We start from the raw sequence: 14266 nt of genomic DNA on the forward strand, positions 1-14266 counted from the left end.
TATATATTCATGGTCTTCAAAAGTGTTCATGTAAAACATACTATTTAAAAACTATGCAGGAATTTTAAATTAAAAACTCTTCAGTTCTATATGTCCACAAGTTTCCTGAATTACCCTTGTATTTAACATTTCATGTACTAAATTTGACACCTACCAAACATTTGTTTCCAGTTCTCATTCTCTGTTTCATGTCAGAAGAGCAGTCAATTGAAGTTAAAGCTACATTTACTGAATAAAGAACATAATTATGTTTCTTCCATTATTATTTTAGGGACAACCATAGAGAGAGAGAAAAAATTCCCCAGCACCAAGCTCTCCCACATTCCCATCTCCTATTTCAGCACCTGAAGGTCTACAACAGACAAAACTGGGTCAGGCTGAACCCTGGGGCAAGAAACTCAATCTTCTCCCACCAGAAACAGGTTCTCAACTCCTAAAACCATCACCCTGCCTCCCAGGGTCTGCATTAGCAGGAAGTCGGAGTCAGGAGATGGAAGTCCAGTGTCCAACCTAAGCGCTTTGATAGGGGATGTGGATCTTACTTACTATATTAAATTATGCACTTCCAAAGTCATATCTGTGGTGAGAAAATTGTTCTTGATCTTTTGCTCTTAACTCTGAGTCAACAAATTCTTTAACAGATAATTTGAAAGCTATTTGTTATTTTCTGGGTGTTTTTTTTTTTTTTTTTTTTTTTTGGTTTGTTTTCCTTAGAGTTTTGTCAATGTCATTTTTTAAAAAACAGTTTTAAGTTTCATGAAATTTCTTTATTGCTTTTCTGTCTTGAATTTTATTGATTTGGTTTTGTGTTTATTTTATTCCTTCCATTTTCTTTGGATTTCATTTGTTCTTTTCTACTTTCCTAACACTGTAGTTTGGGGTTATTGATCTGTTTCTACATGCATATTTCAATTAAACTGTATTTTACAAAACACTAAAAAAATGTTGAATTGGAGCCTTTATTGTTTCATAATATAAGCATTAAGTGCTATGAAGTTTCTTCCAAGCATTGTTTTAGTTGCATCCAGAAATTATTATAGTTGTATTTTCATTTCACATCAAAATAGTTTAAACATCTTGTTAATTTTCTGTATAGCTAAGGATTTTTCCAACAATTTTTTGCTATAGGCTTCTTGTATAATCATTCAAATTTCCAAAACTATATGTAGTATGATTATTAATGTATCTTAAAGTTTATTCTATGGCCTAAAATATGCTATTCATTGGTGATTTCTTTAAACACATAGAAATATCATATATACTAATGCTGTTGGAGATGATATTTTATGAGCTAGATCAAATTAGCTGGTTATGTTATTCAAATCATCTCTATTCAAATTTTCTGTTCTCCAATTACACCAATTCTGAAAAGAAGTTAAAGATTTTTAACTATGATTGTGAATTTGCTTATTTTTGTTTTTCAGTTCTGTCATTGTTGCTGCAGGCTTTGAGAATCTATGGTTAGGTGCATACATACTTGGCAGTATTTTGTTTTTCTGGCAATTCATCCTTTTATAATTACTTTTCACCATCAGTAACAATATTCCTTTTTCTGAAACCTACTTTGTTTAATACTGCTAATCAAACATTATCATGGTTAGGATTTGCCTGGTATATTGTCTTTCATACAGTTATTATTATTTTTAAAACATTTTATTCATTTGAAAGTCAGAGTTACACAGAGAAAGATCTTTTATCTGCTGGTTCACTCCCCAGATTTGGCCACGTGAGCCATGGCTGGGTCAGATTGAAGCCAGGAGTTTCCTTCAGGTCTCCTATGTGGGTAGAGGGGCAAAAGTCCATGGGCAATTTTCTGCTGCTTTTGTCAGGCTATTAGTAGGTAGATGGATGGATGGGAAGTGGATCTGGTGGGACATGAACAGATGTCTGTATGAGATGCCTGGCCATGCAAGCATAACCTTTACCTGTGATTTTACTAACCCAACCTCCATACAATTATTTTTACCTTTCAATATCTTAATTTTTAACACGGGTTTCTGGAAGACAGCACAGTCCAGTCTTCACTTTCAAACCAACCAGATAATCTATCTTTTAATTGGTTTGTTCAATCTGTTTATACTGATTACTGACATGATTGGATTACAATCACCTCCTTGATACTTCCTCTGTGTTTTACTTAATATTTTTAAATACAATGTTTTGTGACAGCTACTGTTTTCCAGTATCTTTTCTAGGATTTTTTCGCTGAGAAAGCTAGAAATAGACTATATCACCAAGAAAGTATGCAGGTTTATTTCTTACCAGTGCCTGCTTGTGTCTTCCCTGGCAAGTTAGAACTCATATCTTATCTCTCCTTCCAGATAGCTTTTTCTCCAAATATTTTGGGGCGGTTATCTGTGACCTTAGCTATCCAAAGTCTTCAAATTGTGAATTTGGTTGATGGTTTACCCATCTTTTTTCATTCTTCATTTTCATTTTCCAATTTTTTAAATCTTAAGACACAAATGGGAAAGAATTATATCTTTTAATGAAGTTGGATATATAATTAGAACTTTCTCACATGAACTATCTCCAAACCCAGATGGTGTCATCACTGAATTCTTCTAAATACTACAGAAGAACTGAGACAAATCTTGATAAAAATTCTTCCACAGAAGAGGAAAAGAGCACCTCCTACTGCATTTTACAAAGTCAGAGAACAAAGAAATTTTACAAAACAAGTCAACTGCAGGGTCAATTCTCTCATGAAAAAAAAGATTTTACAAATCTAAAATCTTAGGATTTCAAATGCAGCAATTTATTAAAATAAATCACAAACCATCATGGCTATCTATGTAAAAGCCAATATATCCTAGGTCTATTTCTGAAGTGCATGGATACTTTAACATCTGAAGAATCAATCAGTGTGATTCTCCAGAGTAAATACATAAAGAAGATTATACATATGATTACCTCAACTGAAACAGAAAACATTTGGGTAATATCTGATAATGTTCATAAAAAATATATGTACTAGCAACATAAATGAACTTCTTTAATGTGATAAAGAATATCCTAAGGAAAGATTTTTTACTTGCAGAAAACATACCTTTTAGTGAATTATTTAACTCACCATTTCAGATCAAAACCAAAATAAGGATATTCACTTTTTACCACTTATTTCAAAATTATGCTTAAGTTATTGCCCAAGAGACAATAGGGTTCAAAAAAATAAGAGCTATACTAATTAGAAATAAAAAATATTAATAAAAGGTATATTTGTTATGCATGTAAGTTTACATAGTTTTAGAGATATGTATTAGCAACAAGCAACTAGAAATACTGTATTTAGAAAACCTGTAAGTTATCCTTTTTAAATTAGTATCAAAAGTATAAAAATATTCAAGATAACTCTAAGCATAATCAAAAAGAACTCTGAAAGAAAGCCACCAATTATTACTAATAGAAAGTAAGACATAAAGAATCAGAGGATGCTTATGAGAATAAGATTGTCCACCTTAAATTCCTCTAGAATTAGTATATTTTAAATTAAAATCACGACACAGATTCTATAATTTATAGGGAAGTTCTAACAAGTCCAGTCATCTTGAAGAGGAACAAAGTGATAAGCTTTCAATCTCAGCAATGAAGTCAGGGGTACAATAAGAAACAGACCAACAGACATCAAAGGACACCACCAACCAGACTCCATCTTACACAGTACCTGCTTTATGATAGGAGAGCATCACAATACAATGGAGAAAAATGAATTATTTTCAGTTAATAGCTCTTTGTAAATTGGATATTTTTAATGCTATGAGAGATCATCACCCCTATAACCATAACAAATTAAAAAATCAATTCCAATTCTTTCTAAGACACACATGGATAAAGTGCAAACACATAAAGAGAATGAAAGTGCCTGCCAAGGCACCTGGGATAGTAACAGAAGATGGCTTGGGCCTCCAGCACCTGTGTGAGACACAGTCTGGTGTTCCTGGCTGCTGTCTTTCAGCTGGCCCATATGTGGCTTTGTAACCATTTGGGCAGTGAACCAGAAGATGGGTAATCTGCCTCCCTCCTCACTCTCTCTTTCTCTCCCTGTCTTTCTCTTTCCCTCTATCTTTCTCTGCCACTTTACCACTGTCTTTCAAATATATAAAATGTAATTTAAAAAACACAAAGCAGGCTAATCCTCTACCTGCTAGCACCACCTACCCATAAGGGCACTGGTTTGTGTCTCAGCTGCTCCACTTTTGATCCAGCTCTCTGCTTATGGCCTGGGAGAGCATTCGAGAATGGCTTAAGTCCTTGGGCCCCTGCACCCATGTGGGGGAACAGGAAGAAGTTCCTGGTTCTTAGCTTTGGATAAACTTAGCTCTGTCCATTCAGGTCCCCTTGAGGAGTGAACCAGCAAATAAAAACCTCTCTGTGTATGTCTCTCTTTCTCTGTAAAAATCTTCCTGTCAAGTACAATTTTTTAAAAAAAAATGAAATATTTTAGAAAATCAAAAAGATCATTATGAAAATAAAAAGGCAAATCACAGATAGGGCTCAATACTTACAATGCGTTTCTTTAATACAGAACTCAATCAAGCAAGCTGCATTTTAATTTCTATAAACCAAAAAAAGACAAATATCTATCTCAATGATTTAAATGGGAGGGTGGAGCAGCTAGTATGTCTCAGAAATACTGGGGAGATTTATTTTTTTGAGTAATCACAAAATAAGACACCAAAGGAATTCTGTCCTCTCCACCCTGATTACTTTGTGTTTCCCAAAGAACGGAGTTATTTGACTGGTCACCTTGGGAAGTAGATCACTATCCCAGTTTGCCTCAGGCTGTCTATGGACCTTTCCATTGGAAACAGGAAGCCCAAACGCAGTGCTATTCTTCCTCTGTAGGCTCTTAGAGTCTTGCCAGTGGCATCCCCACTCCCCCAAAGGTTAAGTCCTACACCCTGGGAAATGGGAGAGAAAAGTCTCCCACAGTCAATTCTTGGGTCAAATCTGTAAGCTCCAGTTTTGCTTTACCAACAAGAAAAGAAGCACTTGTCCCTTTTCTAATATCTGAGGTTATTTTTCCTTTGACTCAGAAATCTGGTGTTCTTAAAATCTGGTATTTATATATTGATTTGCTTGTTTTTCTTTGAAAGTCAGAGAGGGAAGAGCACATATTTCCATCTGGAGGTTCAACTCCCAATTACCTCAACAGCCAGACCTGTTCCACGTCAAAGTCTTGAGCCCAGAAACCACTCCATTTATGTCTTCCTCTTGAGTGGCATGGATACATCACTTGAAAGAGCAGTTGCTGGCTTCCTGAGTGAGCATTTGGCAGGAAGCTGGGTTGGAATTGGAGCAGGGACTCTGCATCCAAGTGGCACCTTAACCAAATGCCCACTCCTGGATAAGAATTCTCATTTTCCACAAAACTCCAAGAGTGGTAGAGAAGGAAAAATACAATGAAAGGAGAATAAATAAACCGAGGGATAGATAAAGGGAGTTCCTGGAGGACCTAGGCTGAAAGTGAAGGAGGAGATCACTTGTGTAGTCTGGCTATTCCATCTGCAGAGTGATAACACTGATGAGAGAGATACCAGAGGGAGAACCTGAGAGTGGTACTTCTCCATGAACTACTTTATTCCCACCAAAATATGTCCCAAGTGTCTCTTTGTTTTGACCAGGGATTTGAACAGCAAAATTTATGAAACCTTTTTGTAGTGCCTTAACACTCCCAAAGTTGTGGTTGTATGAACTAAAGATCTTTGAAGCAAAAGAAAAAAAAATTCTCTTGATAGAATTCTGTTGTTCAGAGTTTGGGCTGTGACAGGAAAGCACCCTCTCACATAATGCAAGAATGTGCAGGATTTCCTAAAAGACATCAGCCAAGAAGCTGTTGTTTTGGCCCTGCTGCTTACACGAAGCACCTTATAAAACTAAATTAGTAGCTTTCCCATTTACACACAAGACAGAAAAGAAACAGGTCCCCAAGAGATGTTTACATCATCACATGAATCGAAAATACCAGTAGCAAGGTGTGTGTAGTTCTGTCTGCATTACCAGACAATGGATTTTATTGCACTTATTATTTAGTAGAGCATTTGGCTGAAAGAAAAGCTTTCATTCAAAGGAATAATGTGTACTACTCTCTTTGTGATACGGTTGCTATCTGTGTCATAGAGAAAGATTTTTTCAAATGTTGTTACAGATAATGTTTTGTTTATAACAAATGTCAGCTCGAAGCAGAGTTGTAAACACTTTATGGCATCCTAGACACTGCACTGTTGATATGCTTCACTGCTCAACTCTGTAATACAAAGATGAATAGCAGAAAGGTAGGCAAGGCCCAAAGGAGCTGGAGTGAAAATAGTATTTTGCCACTTCCTAGAAATCCTCAAATGCATGAGCATTGAATCAGTCTAATTCCAATATATTTTACCTTTCAAGTTTGAGAACAGTGGTTCATTTTATATAAACCAAAAACGTGTCTGAGAAGTGCTTCACCTTTTAAGAAGCTTGCTTTGAAAGATCAATTCCAACTCAGATACATAAGAAGTTCATTGACCATCAAAACAATTATAAGTGGCAATATAATCACGTTTAGGGAAATTACAAAAATCGTGATGGGAAGTTAAACTATTGACCTGAATCATATATTCAATGAGAAATGGAACAGTTTTCTTAAAAAAGCATAAGAAAATATATCACAAAATACACAGAATGCAAATACCAATTTACAATTGTACCTATTGCCGTCTTCAGGCCTCAGGAAAAGTCTGATGTAATAAGCTGGCTACTTCACTCTGACTCAGTCTCTCTGACCAAATGAAGAACCTTTGGGAAAAGGAGGGAAGAAGTTAGCTAACGCTGACTGATACGTAACTAGGTCAGACCCTGTGTATAATTAGGCAGAATCGGTTTTAATCCACTTGGAGATGATTTCTCTTTTTTTAAATAACAGAAATTTTCCAGATACAAATTAAGCAATTACAGAAGTTATAATTAAGCCGTTCGCCTGACTGGAACGCTAGACTGAAGAGACGAGCAAATTCCTACCCCAAGGGGAAAAAAAAAGTAGCCATTTCAGCCCTCACCGCCAGAGTATATAATGGTGCTAGAGACAGTGTTCTGTGGGACGCCGTCCTCTGTGGTGACCAGGAAGTGGCCACTGACTAGCTGCTGCCCCGCTGCACCCCTTCGTTGGAGGCTCTGGGCCGTGTCCGTGTTACCTCAGGACGGTGTGCACCCGGAAACGTCCGCCTTCCCAGAATGCGTCTTCCATCCGGGTCCTGTGCACTGAGGCTATTAAAGGCGTGCAAGCCCGCCCTAAGACGTCTTTCCCCCGTGGGAGGTGTGTGGGGCTGTTGCGCGTTTGCTTTCCGCGCCTTTTTCCCTTTCTTTCTGGTACTACATGAACAGAACGTGTCCATTCTCCTGCTTCCTTGTACACGGACAGACCTTCCCTCCTGCAGGTACTGCTTTTGGTTTCTCTTTCCTGGACATTTTTCACTCTTTGGTTGAGTTTCTTTGTGAGCGCGGCCTTCCTTCGCGTTAAGTCTGCGCGTTCCACCTGTGTGAAATAAAGTGTTCACAGGACGGTTTGCTCAGTATTTCTACCTCTGTGGGAGACCTGGTTCAACATTTACTAAATTCAAGTCTGAGGCAAGAACGTCAGGAATTCCTTCAGGGAGTTCTAGCCGGAGGGGTAGTTTCCTGCGGGCCGCCTGCGTCTCTCATTGCTGCCGAAACGGACCCATTCTCACAACCTTAAGCAGCACAGAGTTATTGCCGTACAGATATGTTAAAAGTCCCGCTGGGGTAAATTCAAGGTGGCAACATGACTGTGTTCCTCTCTTAATTCTCTAGAGGACTCGTACTTTTTTCTTTTCCCAGCTTCCGGAGGTTGCGCATATTTTCTTCGGTCTGGGACCCTTTCAAGCCAAGCAGTGCTGTGTCCTCCTAACCTTTCTTACATGGTCACATGTTCTGTCTCTTTTCGCTTCCTCCCATGCCCTCCACTTTCTTCCACTTCTAAAGACCCTGATTGTTACCCCAGTAAGGTAATTTTTGCCGTGTAAAGGAAGATAGTCAAAATTCTTAAATATCAGGAAGTGAGCATGCTTGGGGAGACATTATTCTGGCTACCACTGGAGCTAACTGGAGTGGATAGTGGCCGTGGTCATTATTTAGAGTGGTGCATGGGGGGCCTGGCAATGCATGCAGTGTGCTAAACTGCTTGTAAGGTTGGCATCCCGTGTTGGAATACTGGTTCTAGTCCTGGCTGCTCCCTTTCCAAGCTAGTATCCTGATAATGTACCTGAGAAAGCAAGAGAACGTACCAAATACTTAAGTCCCTGCTGCCTATGTGGGAGTCCTGGCTCATGACTTTGAACCGGTTCAATCCTAGGCCATTTGGGGAATAAACTAGCAGGCTGAAAATTCTCCTGTCTCCATTTCTTGACCTCCTCTCTTCCTGCCAGTCTGCCTTTCAATCACATGTTTTTAAATGGTGCTTTTTAAGAGCCTAGCCACCCACGCATGAGTGAGCCTCCGGTCCTTTCTGTGTCATGAAAAACAAGCCATTTTAAAATTTTATGTATAGCATTAGCATGCTATACATATGTTTCTCTGGTCCTCTTGCCTAATACAAACAGCTTTAAACAAGTTAGAAAATCATAAGCCGTTCAAAAGAAGAAAATTTCATGATGAAGTGCCATTTGCTAGAAGGACCTACAAATATCTGAAAATGCAGCTGTAAAAAAAGATGAAACATAATTGTGTCAATACCCCCTGGAAGCTTCCTAAAGCAACAATCCTTCAAAATGCTGCCCAGCAGGCACATGCACACACGTGCAGGCATGCATGGCTCTAAAATCATTTGGAGAAATGCTTATTAGTACCCACCTTACAGATTCTTAACACACCTTGACATTTCAAATGCTTCAGAATTTTTCCAGAAAAGAAGCACCTGTATGGCACAGCTTTGGCTTCTTGAAAAATATAAATTGAAATTCCAGTGTTGGTTTGACTTTGCTTTCAGACCTGCTGTGCTCTTGCTGATCCCGTGCCCATCTATGTGAAAACATGACCTGCCGTTTCATTTATAACTCCTCCTGCTAACTTCTGAAAAGCATACAGCACACTGGAGACACCCTTAAGGGTGGTTTCCACACTCGTTTTTATTGCCCAGTGCTTCAGGGTAATTGTGCTTGAGTGTTTGGATGTATATAAATATGAGGGTGCTCCGGCTTCCTAGAAAATGACATTGAAAGTAAGTGGATTGGGGCACAGTGTTGTGGTGCATCAGGTTAAGCCATTGCCTGTGACAGTAGTATACCATATCGAAGCGCCAGTTTGAGTCACAGCTGTTTAGCTTCTGTTCCAGCTCACTCTTACTGAGAGTGGCAGTAGATAGCCCAGATATTGGAGCTCCTGATACCTTAATCAGAAACCTTGGTGGAGTTCCAGGTGCCTGGCTTCAGCCTGGTCTAGCCCCAGCTTTTTGCAGCCATTTGGGCAGTGAACCAGTGAGTGCATTATCCTCTCTTTCCCTGCTTTTCATATAAACAAAATACAGCTTTAAAAAAAAACATAAGTTGGTTTTCATGTCAAAAATGTTGAAATTGCTGCAGGTTTTTGATACTATCTTCTTTTGAAGACCCCAAGAGTAGTATATCATCATGTAAGTTATATGTAAGCATTACTATACTAATATACATATATAACAAATAGATCATTTAGATTAAAATTTAACAGCACATTTTCATTGATCTTGATAGTAACAGTTGTGCATACTTCTTATAGTTAATATATCTCAAAGAAAATATGCCCTATGTTTAGGATTGCCTTAATAAAACCTGAATTAAATTCATTCTATCACTGAATTCTCTTTCAGTTTTAATGCTTTGGCCCACTCCTCATCAGAGTTATAACATTATGACTGTTTCTACTTCACAATGTCATCAAGAAATTATACATCCTAGAAGTATCAGCTATTAGCCATCCATTTTATTTTTATTTGATTTAGCTTATCATCTTGGATCTATAATGTTTTTGTGGTTTTCGTTGCATTCCTTTGTTTTACAGAACACATTTTAAGCCCCTGGTTCATTTTAGGAAGTTTCATTAGAAGGAGAAAATACAGCACATACTCACAGTCCCATATATGTTTAGCACAGTGTGCTGACATGACCTCAAGTCATGGAGCACCCTTTTCCTTCAGCACCTTGCCTAAAAGAAAGAAGAGGACTTGTTGATACATATGTTGCCCATATATTCCTGTGTCAAATATTAGTAAAAAAAATAATTCTTTTTTTCTCTTTGTCAGCAAAGATCAGTAAGTGGTAACTCAATGTTTTCCTTTTATACCTTACTGAATTGTCTTGCCTCTTACCCTAGGGCCTTTCCCTGTATCTGGATCTGATGTGCTAACCAACTCCAATATCAGAGCATAGTGCATGGTAGCACTCAGTAGGATGAACTCTGGGTGGTGGTTCTGGGGATCAGTGTCAGGAAGTTGGTAACAGACCTCCCTGAGAAAGGCTGATCTACTTCCATAAAAGGTTGCACATCCTTGATGGACCAGAAGCTTGGGAATTATCCTGGTGTGGAAAGCAGAGAAAAACAGAAGGAAACACTAAGAGGAACCATTTATCTCCAGGCCTCAGTTCTCTTTTAGAGGGACATTTTAGGAGTAGCACTCTTTTTCTCTCTTGGGGAAGAAGAGTTAATTTTTGGCTGCATAGATTGCCTGACATACATGCCTCAACCCTTTGCTTTTCTCCCAACAACCTGCCCCTATCCTGCAAATAAACGAGACACCTTATGCTCTGTCCCCTCCCCTTCTGTTACATGGGGTGGTGAGGAGGCCAGGGAGGAGGGGCAGATCAGTCCCTGCTCAGGAGGCCCATGAATGCTCAACATAGTTGTCCAATTCCAGAGTTCCTCTTGACTCCACTGTTGTGCTCTGAAGTCACATTCTCTTAGATATCTCAGTCTCTGCCTGCCTAGCTGGCTTGTTCACGTCTCAGTGGTTCCCAACAGGTCAGAAAAATCTAATAGTAAAATACTATGGGATCTTGGGTGAATTTACATTAACCATGCGTGTCTCCAAATGGCTAATAATCACACTGGCACACACCATAACGCTTAGCATGTGGGAGGTGCTGAGTCCTCACATTTCCAGTTTCTTAAATAGTAGGTACAAGATCTGTTAAGGGAGGGATTGGTACTCTATTTTACGGTGAGAAAATGGATACTTAAAAAAAGGAGTAAAGTATCATGGTCTACTCTTTCCTGAAACTGACACATCAACAGAAAGCATTTAGAACATCCAGCTTGGGATTTGGCCCCCTTCCAGAAGAGCAAACAGAATGGAGATGTGGGGTTGAGGTATACATCTCATACAGTAGCCAGGGATCCAAACCAGCTAAATGATTGTAACTCTGTAGTGGTCTGTGGGGTTAAGAGTCCAAAAAACCCTGTTCTATTCCAAATCTTTATATCCAGTGTATTTTTAAGTGATACAATTTAATGGGTTAAGGCTGACATTTTTTGAGGGAAGAGCTGTGGGGCAGAACTTTCTTGATATGGATGGACTCGTGTGTGAATGTATGTATGTGTGTACTAGGTTGCAGTGTAAACTCTGATTTCCTGCCATGAAGTATGATAATATTAACTCCATAGTTCCATCCTTTTCAGTTTATCATAGAATGTTTTCATGGTTTTAAGCCTGGTTCTAACCATTCTTTTTTTCTGATAGTAACATTTTTCTTTTTTAATTTTAATTTTTAATTAATATTTAACAAATTAGATACAATTCAGTGATATCCCCCTCCTTTCTCCCTTTACACTTTTTTCTCATCTTTCTTTTCTATCGCTCCTCCAATCAACCACCATCATCTTTTTATTCTCTTTCTATCTCATGAGCTTGACGTTGTCAAGCAATTTTCCTTCCCTGATTAGAACCTTGACTTCTATCAAGAAAAGTATCTGCATTGTTGAATTTCTTCTCTTTTTTTTGTGATTCTTAGGATGTCGAACGTTGGCGGCAACTTGAAATTATACACGTCTGTTCTCAGGGCATCCCCAGTCAGCCTACTGCTGACACACTGAGCACTTCCCTGACACTGGCCACCAGATCATTAGCAGTGGTTCAGTGGTGGTCCTACTGAAAAGAAACAATGAGGAAGAGCATGAGATGACTGCCATGGCAATACTTGAAATTTCTGGAATCCTCAAGTGAAGACTCTGTAAGACATATTGTCTGCATTTGAAAGTACACTGTCTAGTGAGGGCTTCAAGCCAAGAACACCGGGATAGTTTTGACCTGAGCCTTGACATCTCCCACTGTGTCTTCTGTGAATATCCATCTAGGAGACACTGGACATGAATCAAGCCAACTTTGTTTAGAAGATTTGGTGAAAGACTGCTGCCTCCCTACTGCTTGGGCACTCTGGCTGCTATGTCCAGGAGCAGCAGGAATAGGTGAGGATCCTGAACATGTTGGTGAAGGCACTGCCATCAGATGTCTTGGGGGCAAATGCTCTGGCCACGCAAGATCACAAACATCATCCCAGTCCAGATGGTGGGGGTCAGTAGCTGGTGACAAAACTGACATTCTGCTGGAATTAGTCAGTGTCTTCTCTGGGGCCCAAGCCAAGAATCTACAATGTAAGCATCTTTCCAAGTGATTCTACTGACTGGTGAGTTTGAAAACCATTGCTATGGGGATTCATGCCCTACTGAAGGAGGTGGGAGTGGGCCCAGGCATGGGTGATTGAGCAATAAGCCCCGAGAGAAGCATCACAGGTATTGTGTGCACCAAGGCCAAATGGGCACACACCCAAGGCCTGAGATCAGTGGTCCTCACACACCTGAAGCCAGCTGGACAAGCAAGCATAGCTTGCATGCCCATACCAAAGGCCATCAGTATGATCAAGAGGAATTCTCACAAAGGCAAAGGTTCTTGGAAGGCTCAGATCATTGTCTTCCAGGACAGCAAGGGGACCTGGTCTGTGACACCCCAGTTCAGATCTTCCCCCAGCTGTGGGGCCAGAACCCCAGCTCAAGCCTAACTGTTCTTAAAGTCTCCCATTTTAACGTATTTTTCCAAGCTGCAATTGAAAGATGAGAAGAAATCTCTGTATAAGTCAGTAGTGAGTGGGAATGTGGCAGAAAGCGGAGAAATAGGTAGTGAAGTAGCTTAGGATGACTACATAAATTTTATTCTTTTATGTAATGGGGAGCATTAAAAGGGGCTTTTTGCTCAAGGGGCAGTGGGATTTTTTTTGCATTATAAAGTGATCCCTGTAGGTGCTGTACAAAAAGGGAATTGAAGAGGGGGAATGGATGCAGGGATGTTGTAGCAACTGTGGATGAGACACAGGTGACGTGTTGAAAGATAGTAGTAGTTAAAGTTTAAAGGAAGGAGTTGAATGTACACACCTGACTCAGAACCATAATGAAATATTTAATAAGAATTTCTTCTTACACAAAGCAGAATTAGTCGCAAGGACTATGTGCAGCTGATATTTCTGTGTCTAGAACTAGAAGTGTAAAGGTTACAGTGCATGCACATAGGAAGAGAAATTACAAAGTGTAGGAAGGAAGAACAAGTGGGAAGCTGTGAGGCTAAGCTGAATTCCTGGACTCAGGAAACTAGAACCTAGCTGTGCCACCACCTCCAGTCTCCTGCTCACATGATGGCCAGTTCCTGAGTAGGAAGATGACACCATTTCTCAAGGGACTAATATGCAGCCAGCTCCTGACTAAAAGAGGCTGAGGGCCCAGCCACTGCCCCACACAAGCTGGAAGAAGCACCAACTAAGCAGCCACAGGAGGGAACTATACCCATATCCACTCTCTTCCAAATTATTAGCAAATATTTTTCTTGAAGTTCATCCTAACTAGAAAGTAGGTAGGGAAGGGAATTCTGAGAAATGTGCTTCCAGCTTTGCCAAACTGACACAACTCCATCAAGATGGTGTTTCCTTATGCACAGGAAAAAGGAGCTTTTAGGGTTGTGTGTGCAGAGAAGATAATTCTGGAAGGGAAAATGCTAGATAACAATGCAGCAAACAGTAGCCCACACTCCTAGGCTCTCAAAGGACAACAGTTTATATCTTTTCACACAAAGCAGACTGTAGATCTTGGCACTTCTATAAGCCAGCTCCCTGACGTGTGGCCATGGCAGAATCCAGATGTGTTTGTACCTTATAGATTCATCATTCTGACATAAGACCCTCACTGCTGTGAAGAGAGATAGTATACCTTCCATCATCTAAAGCAAAAGGTGAATTGTTCTCTGTTCACACTACTAAGACTT

The 14266-nt window shown here is 39.5% G+C and overlaps 1 long non-coding RNA gene across 1 annotated transcript in view; it reads right to left on the reverse strand.

The window, feature by feature from the left end:
* LOC131480300 (uncharacterized) overlaps positions 1 to 7106 on the reverse strand; it is a 56539-nt gene extending 49433 nt beyond the window's left edge. Inside the window, exons 1-2 of the long non-coding RNA XR_009245398.1 lie at positions 7035 to 7106; positions 6687 to 6774 (exon numbers count right to left, since the gene is read on the reverse strand). This is a non-coding gene — a long non-coding RNA (uncharacterized LOC131480300). The remainder of the gene's footprint in view (positions 1 to 6686; positions 6775 to 7034) is intronic.
* Positions 7107 to 14266: the final 7160 nt, after the last annotated feature.

This window comes from Ochotona princeps, chromosome 5 (genome assembly GCF_030435755.1).
Source record: "Ochotona princeps isolate mOchPri1 chromosome 5, mOchPri1.hap1, whole genome shotgun sequence".
In the NCBI taxonomy this organism is placed as follows: domain Eukaryota; kingdom Metazoa; phylum Chordata; class Mammalia; order Lagomorpha; family Ochotonidae; genus Ochotona; species Ochotona princeps.